We start from the raw sequence: 15,019 nt of genomic DNA on the forward strand, positions 1-15,019 counted from the left end.
CCATAGCAAATTTGCAAGCTTAATGACGGTGGTGCTTGAAACCTTATCGCACCAATGCAACAAGCATAATGGCACATTGGTTGGCACAATCAGATATTGATGTAGCTGCCATTATTGGGTTTCTCATCACACTTAAGGCTGGCCAGTAGCGATCTTTTGTAGTGAGCTACACACATGTTGACTAGCAAGGTGGAGAAGACAAGTGCCGTTATCATCATCACAAATTATGCAAGTGCCATTGCAACAAATTATGCAAACTTCGACACTCGGTAGGTCTCTTGGGATTGATCCTACGACGTTAAAAAACCTCCTCCCTCTCTCTCTCTCTCTCTCTCTCTCTCTCTCTCTCTCTCTCTCTCTCTCTCTCTCTCTCTCTCTCTCAAATAGAGACACACAGTGACATGCACACAAATATGAGAGCTTTATTTACGCGGACAATATGGGGATCGATTCGAGGCATAATCAAAATTATGCAAAGCACCCTCGTGAACATAGGATCACGAGGCATTGAGGTTGCTCAGAGGCTGAGCTTCGTACAACTCCTCGCTATAGTTTCTCCCATTTGCTTTGAGAGTAAGTCTCTAGGCCTCCTTCCGAGCGTTTGAAAACTGCAGACGAACCAGGAAACGAGAAGAGAAGAGTAGCAGAAGAGGTATAACAGTTTGTGAAGCCCCTCCGCTCGCTCGCTCGCTCGCTCTCTAGTCCTGGTATTTGTCGACCATTCAAGGGCTAAGGCAAAGCGAGAAACCTGCAGGGGCCAAAATTAGAGAGTATGAGTGTTGAAGTCGAGGGAGGAGCCATCACCAGTACTGCTACACAAGAAGTTTTGGAAAAATTCTCACAATAATTCCCACATTGTGACTTACTTCAACATCATGAGCTTTTGTGAGGGAGGCACCGCATACCTAGCTAGGTACGATTGGGGGCAGGGGACCGGTGGCCCGGTGGGGGGGACCAGGGTCCCTTGCCCCCAATTGTACCTAGCTAGGTATGCAGTGCCTCTTGAGCAGAATCTCATGATGTTATGCATTTGTACGAAAAACACTGGAAAAGACTTCGTTTTCCTACATGAGAAATTTCTAAATCTTCTTGTGAAGGTGGCCAAGGGCTGGCTGCCCTTCCTCCATAATGAACGCAGCCCTGATGGAGCTGTCCACCGATCTTTGTGAAGGCAGCCAAAGAGTTGGTTACTTGGTTGCAAGCCCCCCTTGTGATCACTATTGTTGCAAAAGCTTCAACCTCTGAGAAAGTTCAGCTGCCATGTACGGGTGCAGACAAAGGGAGCCATGGTTTCTCTGCTACTGAAGCTTATTCTACATGGCCCCAAAAATCCCTATCTTCCCCTGGTCAGGCCTGGTTTCTCTCTATCTTCACACCCCCCCCCCCCCCCCCCCTCTCCTCCTCTATCCCAATTTCACTCACCATGCTCTCGTGAAGAGGTTCGAAGGATCACTCTCTGCTCTCCAAACCTTGCGTAGTGGTCTTGAGCCGACGGTGATCATGAAATGCAGATGAAGAATGGCAGATGGTGATCAAAATTTGTAGCTATCGACATGCACGGGGGGGCAGGTTGAGGCGCAGGGGTTTGACGTGTGATTCAGTGCGCACGGCCCGATAAGCTAGGTACAAGAGTTGTGGTTGAGGCAAGTTCAATGTAGAAAACGTCAGAGATGGCAAGGCCGAGTTCTTTGGAGGAGTTCAGAGATGCCTGCATGAATGGTCCCACGCCAACGCCGAGCTGAGATGAAGTCTCTCTCTCTCTCTCTCTCTCTCTCTCTCTCTCTCTCTCTCTCTCTCTCTCTCTCTCTCTCTCTCTCTCTCTCTCTCTCTCTCTCTCTCTCTCTCTCTCTCTCTCTCTCTCTCTCTCTCTCTCTCTCTCTCTCTCTCTTCTTATATATAACTATCACTTTTGGTGAATCAATTGCTCAATACACTCAACCAGGAGCCGAGAGAGGCAAGAGTGGAACACAATCGCCACCCTTTTGATCCACAATCACAAATAGTATGTACAACTCATCTGATGCTCAAAGCCCCAATGAGATAAAAACCTGATCCTTATTCAGCTAATGACATGTTTGATGTTGAGATGTGCGCATGTCTAATGACCCTCGGAATCTTCTTGTGTTGGACCTGCAGGAGCTACAACCCCATCTTCATTTTTAAAGGGAATCGGGGAGCACCACAGACGGAGAGTGAGAGAGAGAGAGAGAAGGAGAGACACACACGATGTGGGTGGGGAGACTCCAAAGAGTGAGCAGCCCCCTATACACTTATGCTATGTATAAGGTATACAAGTCAGTGGGCACCCAGACTCTGGGCGGCCGGGCAAGGCACATACGCCTATACCCCAACAACCTCCCACTTAAAGGCGACTGTGCCTTTAAGCAAGAGAACCTAGTCTAAAGACTACAAAAGGCGAGAGAAAACCACTCTCAACCGATGCCCACTGGCTGGCTGTGATCGCGTGCATCCGGCTGTCCTGCTCCCATGTAAGTCCATACACCACCAGACGTACCGCACACGTACTGCAAGTATGTACGCAATACCTGCATATCTCCCTCGTGCACTATGCCATCATCAGTCAACAAACGACTGACAACCCCAATTGCAAATGCTCCCACTGCAGCTGCGATATCCGGTCTCAAGATCTACATCTCATACATGAGACCACCGAATGCCGATGCAATGCTAGCGGGCCTTGCTAGCTCTACGGAGCATGCATCAACATATATATCCCTGGAAATAGGCATCTCTGACTGACAAGGCGTGTCAGCCACATGCATCTCCTGACTGTTCGCAAAAGACGCATCACCCTGTCGTGCAACCTCAGAGCAAACCAGCTGCTCTAGGTGTCTGCTGGAAGACATATCCTGCACAACTATATCCCCATGCTCACTGTCGAGCATAGAAAGGAATGACTGCATAATCGCTGACATCTCAGCCTCCTCTTCAATCATCCACTGTAAACATGACCACTCAATCTGCTGTGACTCACTAGAGCTCCCATGCTCTAACTCCGTATGCATAGACTCTTGCACAACGTCCTCCTGTCGTGACTCACTAGAGCAAGACCGCTCTACCTGTCTATCATGCATAGAATTATCTTGCACAACTGACTCTCTATTTTGCTCAGTCACTAGCAAAGCATGCATGTCCGACTCTATCACCTCTCTGTGTGACTGCTCAAGTCGTGCCCCAACTGTGTGCACAACGAGCTCACTACTCTGCACTCCATGCAAAGTACCCTGCAACCCATGAGCAAAAGAGACTCGCCTGCTCTCTCGCTCTCTACCTGGCTCCATGATCACAGAGACAACACCGTCTCTCTCGTGATCCACATGCAATGGGTAACCTGTACCACTCCTGGCACCTCTCGCAATCACTAGTGAATCCAAATGCATCACAAAATCTCGCTCTCGTAGCGAAATTTGACATCCACTATCCCGTAACTGTCTCACTGAGATCAAATCCCGTCTCAGATCTGGCACATAACGCACATGACGCAGGGTAAATCTCATACCACTGGGCAAGGACAAACATACGTCTCTTGCACCCTCAATGTCATACAAAAAACCATCATCCATGTGCACACAATCAAGTCTCCCACTAGAAAATGTGCTAAACCACTCACGATGCGACGTGACATGGAAAGTAGCATCTGAATCTAGTAACCAATGTAAAGACAATGTGCAATCCGTAGACATAAGATCGTCTAAAGACAAGCTAGATGTAAATGTGACATCGCCATCACAAGCATACTCAGTAACCACCGTACTGATCTCACTAGCATCTGTCATGCCCAAATCTGCATCACACATCTGTCGCCTCCGTTGTCTCAGACGCCTGAAACATCGACGCCTAATGTGCCCTCTATGTCCACAATGCCAACATGTCAAGTCTCTATGCCGTCGAGACTTGCGTGTGGGATCAATCTCTCCCATGGACATAGAAGTGGGACTAGACTTCCCTGTAGACATGGATGTCGCATACATAGCATGTAAACTCTGCCATAAAACATGAGTTGTAGTCTCCCTTGAGACCTGCCAGTAAACAGACTCAACCAGATGTAAACAAATCGTAGACATGGCTAACTCATCAAGATCCTGCCAATCATCATCACGCATAGACTTGGTCTTCGCCGATAAACCACGCAAGGGTTTATCCTGCCCCAAATCCGCCAATGCAACAAGCATATGCTCCTTCCAAGCAACAAAATCTGCACCATCAAACTATGTCAGACCATAACGCTGGAAGTCAAATGAAAAATCAACCATAATGCTCGCAAAAGAGCAAACAACAATGAGTAGCAATTGTCAACCAAATCAGCCCTAAACTGGCTCGAATCGCATCAACAAAAGTCTGCAAATATGGCTCAAAACCTGATGTAAAGTTGCACCAATAACCATGCAAAACCTTGCACAAAATCACAAGTCAATATGACTCAATCGCGCATAAATATCTGACAAAATTTTGGCAGTCTCCTTTGTAATTGGAGCAAAACCTCAACAGTAAACCTCAAAGAGACAATAATATATGCCACAATGGCCAATTCGGGAATAAACTCGACCGGAATCACCTCACAAAGTCATACATATGAGCATACCTGCTCAAAGACCATGTATGCAAGCCACAACACTGCAGAAGAACCACTCAACTACAACTGGCAACACCTCTGGGAGTACTAGACTCCACCTGTACTTGGGAGTCAAACCCGATCTTGTAACACCTCATATGTGCCTGCTACTTGCAGTGTGCACGGGTAAGCTGTCTGCAGCAAAGAAAACAACAGAGCCCAAAACTATCATAAAAAACAGTCTCCGTGTTTTTAATTTCAGACCCACCTGCACTCTGAATTAGAAAACAATTCCTTCTACAAATTCGTAGAGCTCGAAGCCAGCTCCGGTTTGAACCAAAAATTTTGGAATCGGGGCTCTGTAGCTCAAGTTATGAGCAAAATAGTAGACTGCTGTCAAACTGCCAAAAACTGAACGACTTTCTTCTGTTCTTCTTTGAGCTCATAGAAAGGCTCAAACTCAATTCCCACCTCGATGCATGATCTGAATGCATCAATCTCACAATGCTTCCATGTCTATGGAAGCTCCAAGCTCCAACCTGTCGTCGCCGATGTAGCCGTTGCAAAGCTTGCGAGAAGAGGGAAAATGATGTACACTGTGGGCTGATCTATAGAGGAACTCTGATCTGTGAGCACTAGGAAGCTCGTGAGAGCTCTCTTGCAAGCCTCTGTATGGCTGCCCACAAGCCTCCTCTATTTCTTTTCTTAGATCTGTGACCTCTCCGCCATAGTCGACGAGTTCATGGCGAAGCCGTCCATCTATGCTCTCACACCTGTCGCTCTGATACCAATTGAAGGGGATCTGGGAGCACCACAGACGGAGAGTGAGAGAGAGAGAAGGAGAGACACACACGATGTGGGTGGGGAGACTCCAAAGAGTGAGCATCGCCCTATACACTTATGCTATGTATAAGGTATACAAGTCAGTGGGCACCCAGACTCTGGGTGGCCGGGCAAGGCACATACGCCTATACCCCAACAATTTTCAGCCGTTTCATATGAAGCACTCCTTGCAAGAAGGGGCTGATGGTGTGTGGGCTACAACTTCGGGCGCAACACTTCCACCAAAGTTTTTGGCTTTTGACCAGGTTGTTCACCCTTTCCTAGAGCCCAATCCGCGGAATCAAAATACTCTCACTCGTGATCTTTGGAGATCAGAGGAGGCTTTCTGGGCTTGAGACCTCCATATTTCTTCATGATCGCAGCCTCCTGTTCTTTAAAAGTAGGCATGGGCTGCTCAGCAGCAGCAGAGGGAGGTCCTCGACAGGATGCTGTGCGAGATCTGCCTTGTTCTCCTCCACCTCTGCCATGGCTCGGATTTGTGCACAGAGACGCGAACAAGGAGTCCTAAACAACGACTTGCCCGAGCCCTCTCTCCCCCTCTCTCTCTCTCTCTCTCTCTCTCTCTCTCTCTCTCAAAGTCTCAGAAAGAGCGTGGGCCGGCGCGCGCTCCTTCAGAGAGGTTGTTTTTGGAGACTCCCTCCCCTCCTCTCCCTCTCAATCTCCCAACATGGCAAGGACTTGATATACACTAAAACAAAAAAGGTACCCATACACATTTACTCTTCTACTTGTTTTAAGCCAAGTAAGCTATGTCAGCTTATTTTGTGCATGACTTATGTGACTTGCGTGGTACATTTTTGCATCCATCGATGCGTCTGGAGCAGACGGTTGAACCTGTTGGTGCTATCGGCTTCGTCAAGCGCCCAATTACTCCAATAATCATTGTAATGTTTCACACCGGGTCCCCGTCCATGCACGCCCACACCAAAGGTAAATACCACTTCCCTCTTTTCATATGAAATGGGGGACGTTTCTTCTTGCCTCAATACTCCTCTAAAAATGACCTCTCTGAAGGAGTACGTCGACGCGCACTTTTTCAGAGACTTTTAGAGAGAGAGAGAGAGAGAGAGAGAGAGAGAGAGAGAGAGAGAGAGAGAGAGAGAGAGAGAGAGAGAGAGAGAGCCTTAGGGCTTTGAGGGCTATGAAAACTCAAAATCAAATTGAGGACTTAAAATTCTCTGAAAGAGGCCTTTGAGAGAGAGAGAGAGAGAGAGAGAGAGAGAGAGAGAGCTCATGACAGACAATGCGAGGCCAAGAGAGATAATAGAGAGACTACATTGACGAAGAGGCATGTGGGTAAGTGGTAGGCAATAGGTTGTACTCGTCCATCGAAAAAACTCGTCCTATGATCCTAGACCCAGTGTCAAGGTTTGAACTTTGAGCGCCTCCCCATTCATTCAAACCCTTGACCCAGTGTCAGGGTTTGAACTTTGAGCGCCTCCCCATTCATTCAAAAGAAGTCTCAGAGCCATTTCTCTCTCTCTCTCTCTCTCTCTCTCTCTCTCTCTATATATATATATATATATATATATATATATATATATATATATATATATATATATATATATATTATATATATATATATATATATATATAGAGAGAGAGAGAGAGAGAGAGAGAGAGAGAGAGACTTCATCTCTGTTCTAGTTGAGTCCCTTCTTCCATGCAGTGCATTTGCAATTAGCTTGGCACCATCTTTACCTTTCATGTCAGCTGCAGTACCCCCATGATCTTCATCACCTCCCCCTCCCTTGCCCACGAAGGCTTCATTGAGAAGGGTCTCCTCTTTGCAGCTCGCCCTGAAAACTAACTCCAAAAGCTCTCAGAAAGAGTATGCACTAACGTAGCCTCATTTGGAGATCTTTGCGACAAACACTAGATGTGCTTTTCTTTATATGTGGTAGCTCGTCCAAGGTTATTTTTCTCGCTATGTAGGCGGCTCATACACCCCGCAGCCTCTTGCACTCTGTGCTTTCCCCAGCATGCTACTTGTCTCTCTTTCCTCCATGCACGCGATGCTCTGTCTCCCACAACCTGCAGTCATGCTCTAAAGGTTTCTCTTTATATTTGGTGAAAATGATTAAGAGGGTTGACCTTCTTGCCTCAGCTAGTGTGCCTCCAACATCCAGCAGGCTTCTATGAATAGGGAGTCCTAATGTTTAGAATCAATTTTGCGAATGTACAAAAATTCCTTTAGAATGAATTGAAAGAGGATTTTTTTCTAAATAATCGGCATTTTTAACAATTTAACTCTATTTATTAAAATTTCTAAGGTAGATTTTCTCCTTCTTCACTTCCCTTCAATCCTCTGTTGTTTTGAGTTTTCAACCGTTCTAAGGCAAAGCTTAGGCACACTTTTCCCTAACACTAATAGGGACCCTCATATTTGCCTTTCCTAGCCAACACCGTCATGTCAAAGTTGTTGGTTGTAGTCGCCAACAATCCAGCCACCCTTTGGAGGGAGGTACCCTATGGGGTGCTCAGGTAAGTGCGCAATGGGATTTTAATTTGTTTAGAATTTGCAAAACAGAGCACCGCCTAATAGGGGTGGGACAAGTCCACAAGGTAGTGCCAAAGACGCTCCATCATGACGACAACATACAAGTTAAAAGAAGCCAGAGGAGCGGATTCAAGTTGTTGGTTATATTGGGGTCATGATCTTGTAAGAGTCTCATCTAGAGATGGCAGATTATCCTATGGTCAAGAATGTAGAGATTTTAACGATGGTGAATTAGTCGATTGAATTACCGCGGATGTTGTGGCATCCAACTCATTGAACCTATTGATTGCACACATTGGGTTTGTGTCGCTGTTGGTGGAGGGCCTCTTCTTCGCTTTTGCAGATTATCAAAACCTTCCTGTGGAATTCACATTAAATGTGGCGCTCTTTCATTTCTTCAGGTTGGGCCGTTGACAACCAAGTGCATTGGTAGATGGAATGATGCAGTAGACACCTTACATAAGGGTAATTTATTTTTTAATTAATCAAAGCATCATTGACTGAGAGAGAGAGAGAGAGAGAGAGAGAGAGAAGGGTAGAAGATGCAAAACTTAAAATAAGAACAAGCCAAAAAGAGCTCAAAAATTAACCAATATTGTAAAACTTTGCATCATCTCATTCGAACATTCCATATTGGGTATATATGAAACAATTGCTTTTCATATGTCCACTTAGACTCCGCCAAAAACTACTTCTTGTATAACGTCCTTAGACTAGGCATTTCATTTTTTTCTAAAAAAACAAGGCTCTCTTCCTACAAGCACTTTCCATAATATTATGTATTGAGACACCCCCCCCCCCCCCCCCCAAACCCCCCAACAATAGAGTGCACACACACTTGCCCAAGCATCTACCATGACTTGACTATCTATGACCACGAGCTGTGCTTCGGAGGAGGGAGCATAACCTCCAAGGAGTTAATATAAGGGTGGATGAGTGAAGTTTCCATAAGGTGGTTTGGGACAATATAATATGTAATTTGATGCTAAATGTTTCCTAATATGATTTAAGTTCTATATGTATCTTGTTGGGTTTCTCTTGTTTTTATGATTGGTCGAAAAGGTTTGCTCGGAGTTTGAAATTCCCCTTGCTCTTTTTTATGATTGCTCGAAAAGATTTTCTTGGAGTTTGAAATTCCTCATCCTGTAGTCAACCATGGCTAGGCACATAACCATTTATGGACGACAATTTGGTCACAAGATTGTTCTTATGTTTGACGATAGCATATATGAACTTTCTATCTCTTTTGTGATACAGCATTATGAAATATCTAATGCATTCAATTTTCATTCATTAACTCTAATGGGAGAGCAGATGAAGATAAAGGCTACTGAACTTGCTAGAGGTGAACAAATCTTCCTTCTCAATCATGGCCAATGTCAATTCTAGAAGGTTCACATTGCTATTGAAAGCACACAAGGCATTGGAATGAAGGACACACTAGTAATAGTCCAATGGTCCCTCTAGAGTAGTTGGTATACTACATGCAATGACTTCACAAATCAGCCTACACATGGCACTCAAGCAAGCAAAGGATATCATTCAAGTTCAAGAGCTACATATGCATTATGATGGACATGTGGCATTTGAGTTACCATCTTTTGATCTATTTGTGCATGAACTTATGACAATTGCAACATGTGAATTTACCATGGAGAATAAGTTTGCACAAATAGAGTTTTGGAATATGCTCAAGAAGATGGTTCAGAAGCAAGGATATGACTCTGTATCAATGTGTGTGTGAAAACATTAAAGGAAGAGTATGGTTTTTTTGTTTGAGACTATTTGAGATGCAACATGGTTACTTTGCTACACTATACTCTATAGAGTAACTATTGAGATCTTGATCTAATCCTTTTCACCGCTTATACTCGCTCGGTTTCTTATTCGCTCGGAAGTACTCGTCGAGGATTGGGATTCCTCATCCCATACTATAGGTTCGAGACTTCTCAAAGACATTCATTGTGCTCAGATGCAAGTGGACAAGCAATTGGTGGCGTTCTGTCTCAAGAAGGAAAACCAGTAGCTTATGAATCTCGTAAGTTATGTATACATGAGTTAGTTTATCCTACACATGTATTGGCCGTTATGCATGCTCTTAAAGTATGGCGACATTATCTTCTTGGAAGGAGATTTGAACTACATACCAACCATAAAAGCCTGAAGTGGATCTACACCCAATCTGACCTTAATATGCGGCAACGAAGATGCATGAGTTGTTATGAAAATATGATTTTGGAATCGAATATAAACATGGGAAGGAAATCTTGTGGCCGGTGTCTTAAGCAGGAAGAGTATTGTAGTGGCTGTCACAACCTCTACGACTTCTTTAATTGACCTTATTCGAGAAGGTATGACTTAGGACCCGTATTACTTAAAGATTCAGTACTTGATAAGCCTAAATATTGCACAGAGAAGCAGGAAAGGAAAATCAAAGGCTTTCACGTTGAAGGAGATAACCTTTACTTTGGTAATCGTCTTTGTATTCCAAATCAAGGTGGAATTAAACTCCAAATATTACAGAAAGCTCATGATATACCTATAGCAGCACATCCAAGATACATTAAGACTTACTCTATTATAAGAAAGAGTTTCTTTTGGCCAGGACTAAAGCACGATGTGTTTAACTATGTTACAAGATGTTTAACATGTCAACATATTACAGCTGAATGAATTCGATACCCCGGTAAGCTTCAACCTATTGATGCTCCACAAATGAAATGAGAATGCATATCCATGGATTTGATTACAGGACTTCCTACATCTATGGAAATATGACTCTATTTTTGTGGTTGTTGATATGCTTACAAAAATAACCCATTTGTTTTCAGTCAAGCCAACGTTCATGGCTAAGGATATAGCTCAAGTCTTCACGGAAGGTGTTTTCATGTATGATGGTTTACCTCGATGAATAATTTTTTATTGTGATGCGAAGTTTACCTCTAATTTTTAGAAAGCCTTATTCTCAGCTACAAGAACCCAGTTAGCCTTTAGTACTGCTTATCATCCTCAAATTGATGGGCAAACAAAAAGAACAAATCAAATCATTGAAGACATGTTAAGAGCTTATTATATGCATGAGCATAGTAAATGGACCAGATATTTGTATTTGATTGAATCTACATATAATTCATCATTCCAACGCTCAATTGGAATGTCTCGTTTTCAAGCATTGTACAGACAAGAGTGTATTACTCTACTCAAATGGATTGAACCTCTCATACGAGTTCAAGGATCCAAAGAAATGTTGGATGAAATGCAAATACAAACCGATCTTATATGGCAGGACATTAAGACTGTTCAAGATAGACAGAAGAGTTATGATGATCCAAAACGATCTACTAGACTTTTTGAAGAAGGCAATATGGTAATTTTTAGGGTGAAACCCAAATGTAATTCTTTATCAACGGGTAAGTGTAAGAAGCTAAGTGCCAGATATTGTGGACCTTTTGTAATCACAGAGCGTATTAATGATCAAGCTAATAGACTCTTGTTACCACCACCATAAAGATACATGATGTTTTTCACGCCAATTTAATCAAGAAGTATGTACCTGATCCACAACATATTCTTGATGATTCTCTATTATCTACATCTACTGACGAAACTTTTGAAGTATATCCAGAAGTAATACTTTAGAGCATAACCAAGCCTCTATGTAATCGAACCATTATTAAACACCTTGTTAAATGGTCAATGTATTCTTAGGAAGATGCCACTTGGAAACGTGATGATGTAATGAGACTAAATTATCCAAATTTCATGTCGAGGTGAGGACACCTTGAATTTTTCAAGTGTGGGAGGATGTAGGATCCCCAATTTTTGGGTCTTTTCTAAAAATAAGAAAAATAGCTTTCAATATCTGTTTCGCCAAATTTTGACTTAAGATGCTTGATTGACAATATTGAAAGGTTTCAAAGTGAAAAACAAGGTCGTTTCCATATTCCAATAGGTTAGACGAACGTTTGGTGCAATTATGGAAAAATCCGTTATTTTTAGCTTTTTCATGCTTTTTGGCGTTTTTGAAAAGCAATGTGCTTTTTATGATGACCTAAACATAGAAATATTAATTTTAGTTTTCCGTCGGATTTAAAATGATCACTTGGAGCAAAACCGAGAACAGACGGGATTTTTATGGGAATTATTTTTATATAAAAAGCGGTACCGTAAATACGTCGGGGGCAGTATGGGAAAGTCATAATTATGTTGGGATATTACGGTGTGGCATAGTCTAGCTACGATTTTCATTAGTTGGCCATATAGTGCTCGGATGGTCAATTTTGCTGTAAAAAAATTGAATGGTAAGTGGGAGAGTTGACCACCAAAAGCAAAGGTTTGTTTTTAGGAAAGAAAAAGTCTTTTTAGAAAAGAGAGTAGGAGTTTAGTTTAGGCTCTTTTCTTGGAAGCCAAGCTTCTTCTTTGAAATTAAAAATCGCACATCGGAATCCGTGTCTGCAAAAAAAGAAAAATGTTTAACAGCCGCAAATGTGCGCGAACTTAACTCTCTTTGCTTCCCTCTATTCTTAGCTTGTGATTTTGGCCTTGAGAGCCTATATAAAGATCCCTCTCCCTTCACTTTGAGGACACACACTCTCGGAAGCGGAAGCTCTCTTGCCTTGAAGTCGGAGTTACCTTCTCTTCCTTATCCTCTCTCCCTCAAGCTCTTACCTTCAAGTCATCTCTCAGCTTGGGGCACACTCCAGCCTGCTACACTTGCCTATAACTTGCCGGTTAGTGCTTAGTTTTCAGGGCCGTTTGTTGTATCTACTACCGCAAGACTATACATATCTATTATACGAAGTGGTGTAATCTCTTCGTCACCATCTCCATAAGCTCTTGTCTCTTGGGAAGAAGAAGAAGAAGAAGAAGAATACTCTCTCTCTACTTGCTTATTATCTTCTCTCTCGTTTCACGGTGCGCTCTTCGGAAGCTTTCGTGGCGGATACCTCTACGTAGCTCTCATCACCGCTCTCTTGGAGCAAAGCAAAAAGCCTTTCGACAGCCCCAAATCGATTCTAAAGCACGGTGAGAAGCTCTAAACTCCATAGCCATCATCTCTCTCTCTCTCTCTCTCTCTCTCTCTCTCTCTCTCTCTCTCTCTCTCTCTCTCTCTCTCTTTTTTTGCATAGTCACCCTCTAAGTGATTGTTTTTTTGCATACGAGTGAATGTGTGGATCAACCGAGTACATACAAAGTTGCCCCATGATTACTTCATCATGTTTAATACTTTGATTTATGCACATGATTCGTTTATGATCATGTGCGTGCATAAAAAGCACTTTTTTTGTTTCACGTCATAGAGACAGTAAGGACACTGTTTTGGTCATAAATCACAAACTGTTATGAATCAGCCCGAACCCTTTGTACCAAAGATAAAACACATCAATTGGAACATTGTTTCTCTTTGGTGTCATGTGAAAAACACGCACGAGCTAAGAGATATGGTAAAAAAACAGTTTGTTGCCCAATACACAACCAAAATTTTTGACTCCAGGCTCCTTGGAGAACCACTAGATATAGATTCACCAGATGGGCAAACCCACTTGATGACAAATGAATTTACGTCTCCGTTATAACTTCGAAAGTGCGAGTTATTAATCACTCTATAACCGGTTTTACCTACACGCGTAGGGGTGCTACCAAGGGGGGTACCATATGACGTCGTGAGCTAACCAAGTTGTTTTAAAATGTTTTATGGTTTTTTTGGTGAGTTCATTTCAATTATTAGATGTCCATAAACTTATGTGGGAGTATATGGTTCAAAATCCCGAACCGCATAGACAGATATGAATAAAGTGGCTTTCTTTGGGGTTATCGTTTGTTATGTGAGTACCATATGGTCAAAGTGATATGATAGAGTGATAGTCTGTATTATGGAGCTGAACTTGATGCATTGGTTTGAGGCCAAATACTTTCAATTGCATGTTTTGCATACTCTCAAAAATGCCAAAAAATGGTTTTTTGCATATGTGTGAAGTTATGGTTTATGGTTGACCTGAAGGTCAGAGCTGTCTTGCATCATGTTTATGGTGTTGGAATGTTATCATATGATGTATATAAACTCATGGATTTATGTAGATGTCTCATATGAATGGTTATGACTGCTTTCCACCTTTCTAGGTCAAAACTAGCTCTATGTGCTAGAGAGGTGAAGTGCAGATGTGATGCACCAACTTTGCATGGTTGGATGTGGTCAAAATTGGATTTTTATAACATGATTAGTTGCTAGTTGAACTCTTTTTATGCATAAAAGAATCACTTCTTAAGGGTCACATGTGTATAGACTCCGATTGTTGTTACAGGGGATGTGTCAAACTCCAAGTGTGGGAGTCGGTTCAGTGTGATTATGATTCATGGTCAAGGACTGAGATTCCATTGTGTATTGTGGTTGATATTATATGGTGTAATTCATTGTGGCTCATGGTTTCTTTTTCTGGATTTGGTTATGCTGCCAAAATTTTTGCAACTCTGTTATGTTCTCAAGTGGTTATTAGGGTTGGTCGTGCCTCACCAAGTTGGGTAGAGTGTTCGCATGTGTGATGTGATTGGATTATGGTTTATGGTTTTGGAATTGGATCATGAAGTGATTTGGATGGTTTATGAATGACGTGTAAGGGTAGAGACCTTGTACAGTCTAGCTGCTTCTTGGAAAGGATTGTTTGTGCATATGGAAAGTGTTATTGTGATTGGACTCATGTGTTATGTTTCTCATGGTAACGTCGCTACAAGGATAGGATCACCTACATCGCTTATCCTTAGACTAAAGGGTCGTTGACCTGGGGCTTTGCTAGATCGGGGGTGTTGCCTAGGTCCTCTACTTTTTTGCTAAGCTCATCTACACGGTTAGTGCATCGGGGGTTGAATGACCTACACGGCTAACATGTCGGAATTTTGTCTTGGCTTTGCCTAAACACACGATGCTGGGTATTGAAGACGCGTGGCACCTTGGTTGGTGCTGATACCCTACCACCTGCTGGTATTTGGGATCCTTTCAAAGCTTGGGTTCATGGAGGGATGCGAAGTGGCCTCAGCTTATGTCTAGCTCAGGTAGGTTGGAGATGTTCTGGTTCGCTCGCGGGGAAGTGAAAGTCTCTCTGTCCATA

At 43.0% G+C, this 15,019-nt stretch overlaps 1 pseudogene; it reads right to left on the minus strand.

Moving 5' to 3' along the window:
* Nucleotides 1-1,912: 1,912 nt before the first annotated feature.
* LOC147431842 (uncharacterized) lies at nucleotides 1,913-5,883 on the minus strand (annotated as a pseudogene).
* Between the last annotated feature and the right edge of the window lie 9,136 nt (nucleotides 5,884-15,019).

The sequence above is a fragment of the Adiantum capillus-veneris genome, chromosome 21 (assembly GCF_014529385.1).
Source record: "Adiantum capillus-veneris isolate H3 chromosome 21, ASM1452938v2, whole genome shotgun sequence".
Lineage (NCBI taxonomy): Eukaryota > Viridiplantae > Streptophyta > Polypodiopsida > Polypodiales > Pteridaceae > Adiantum > Adiantum capillus-veneris.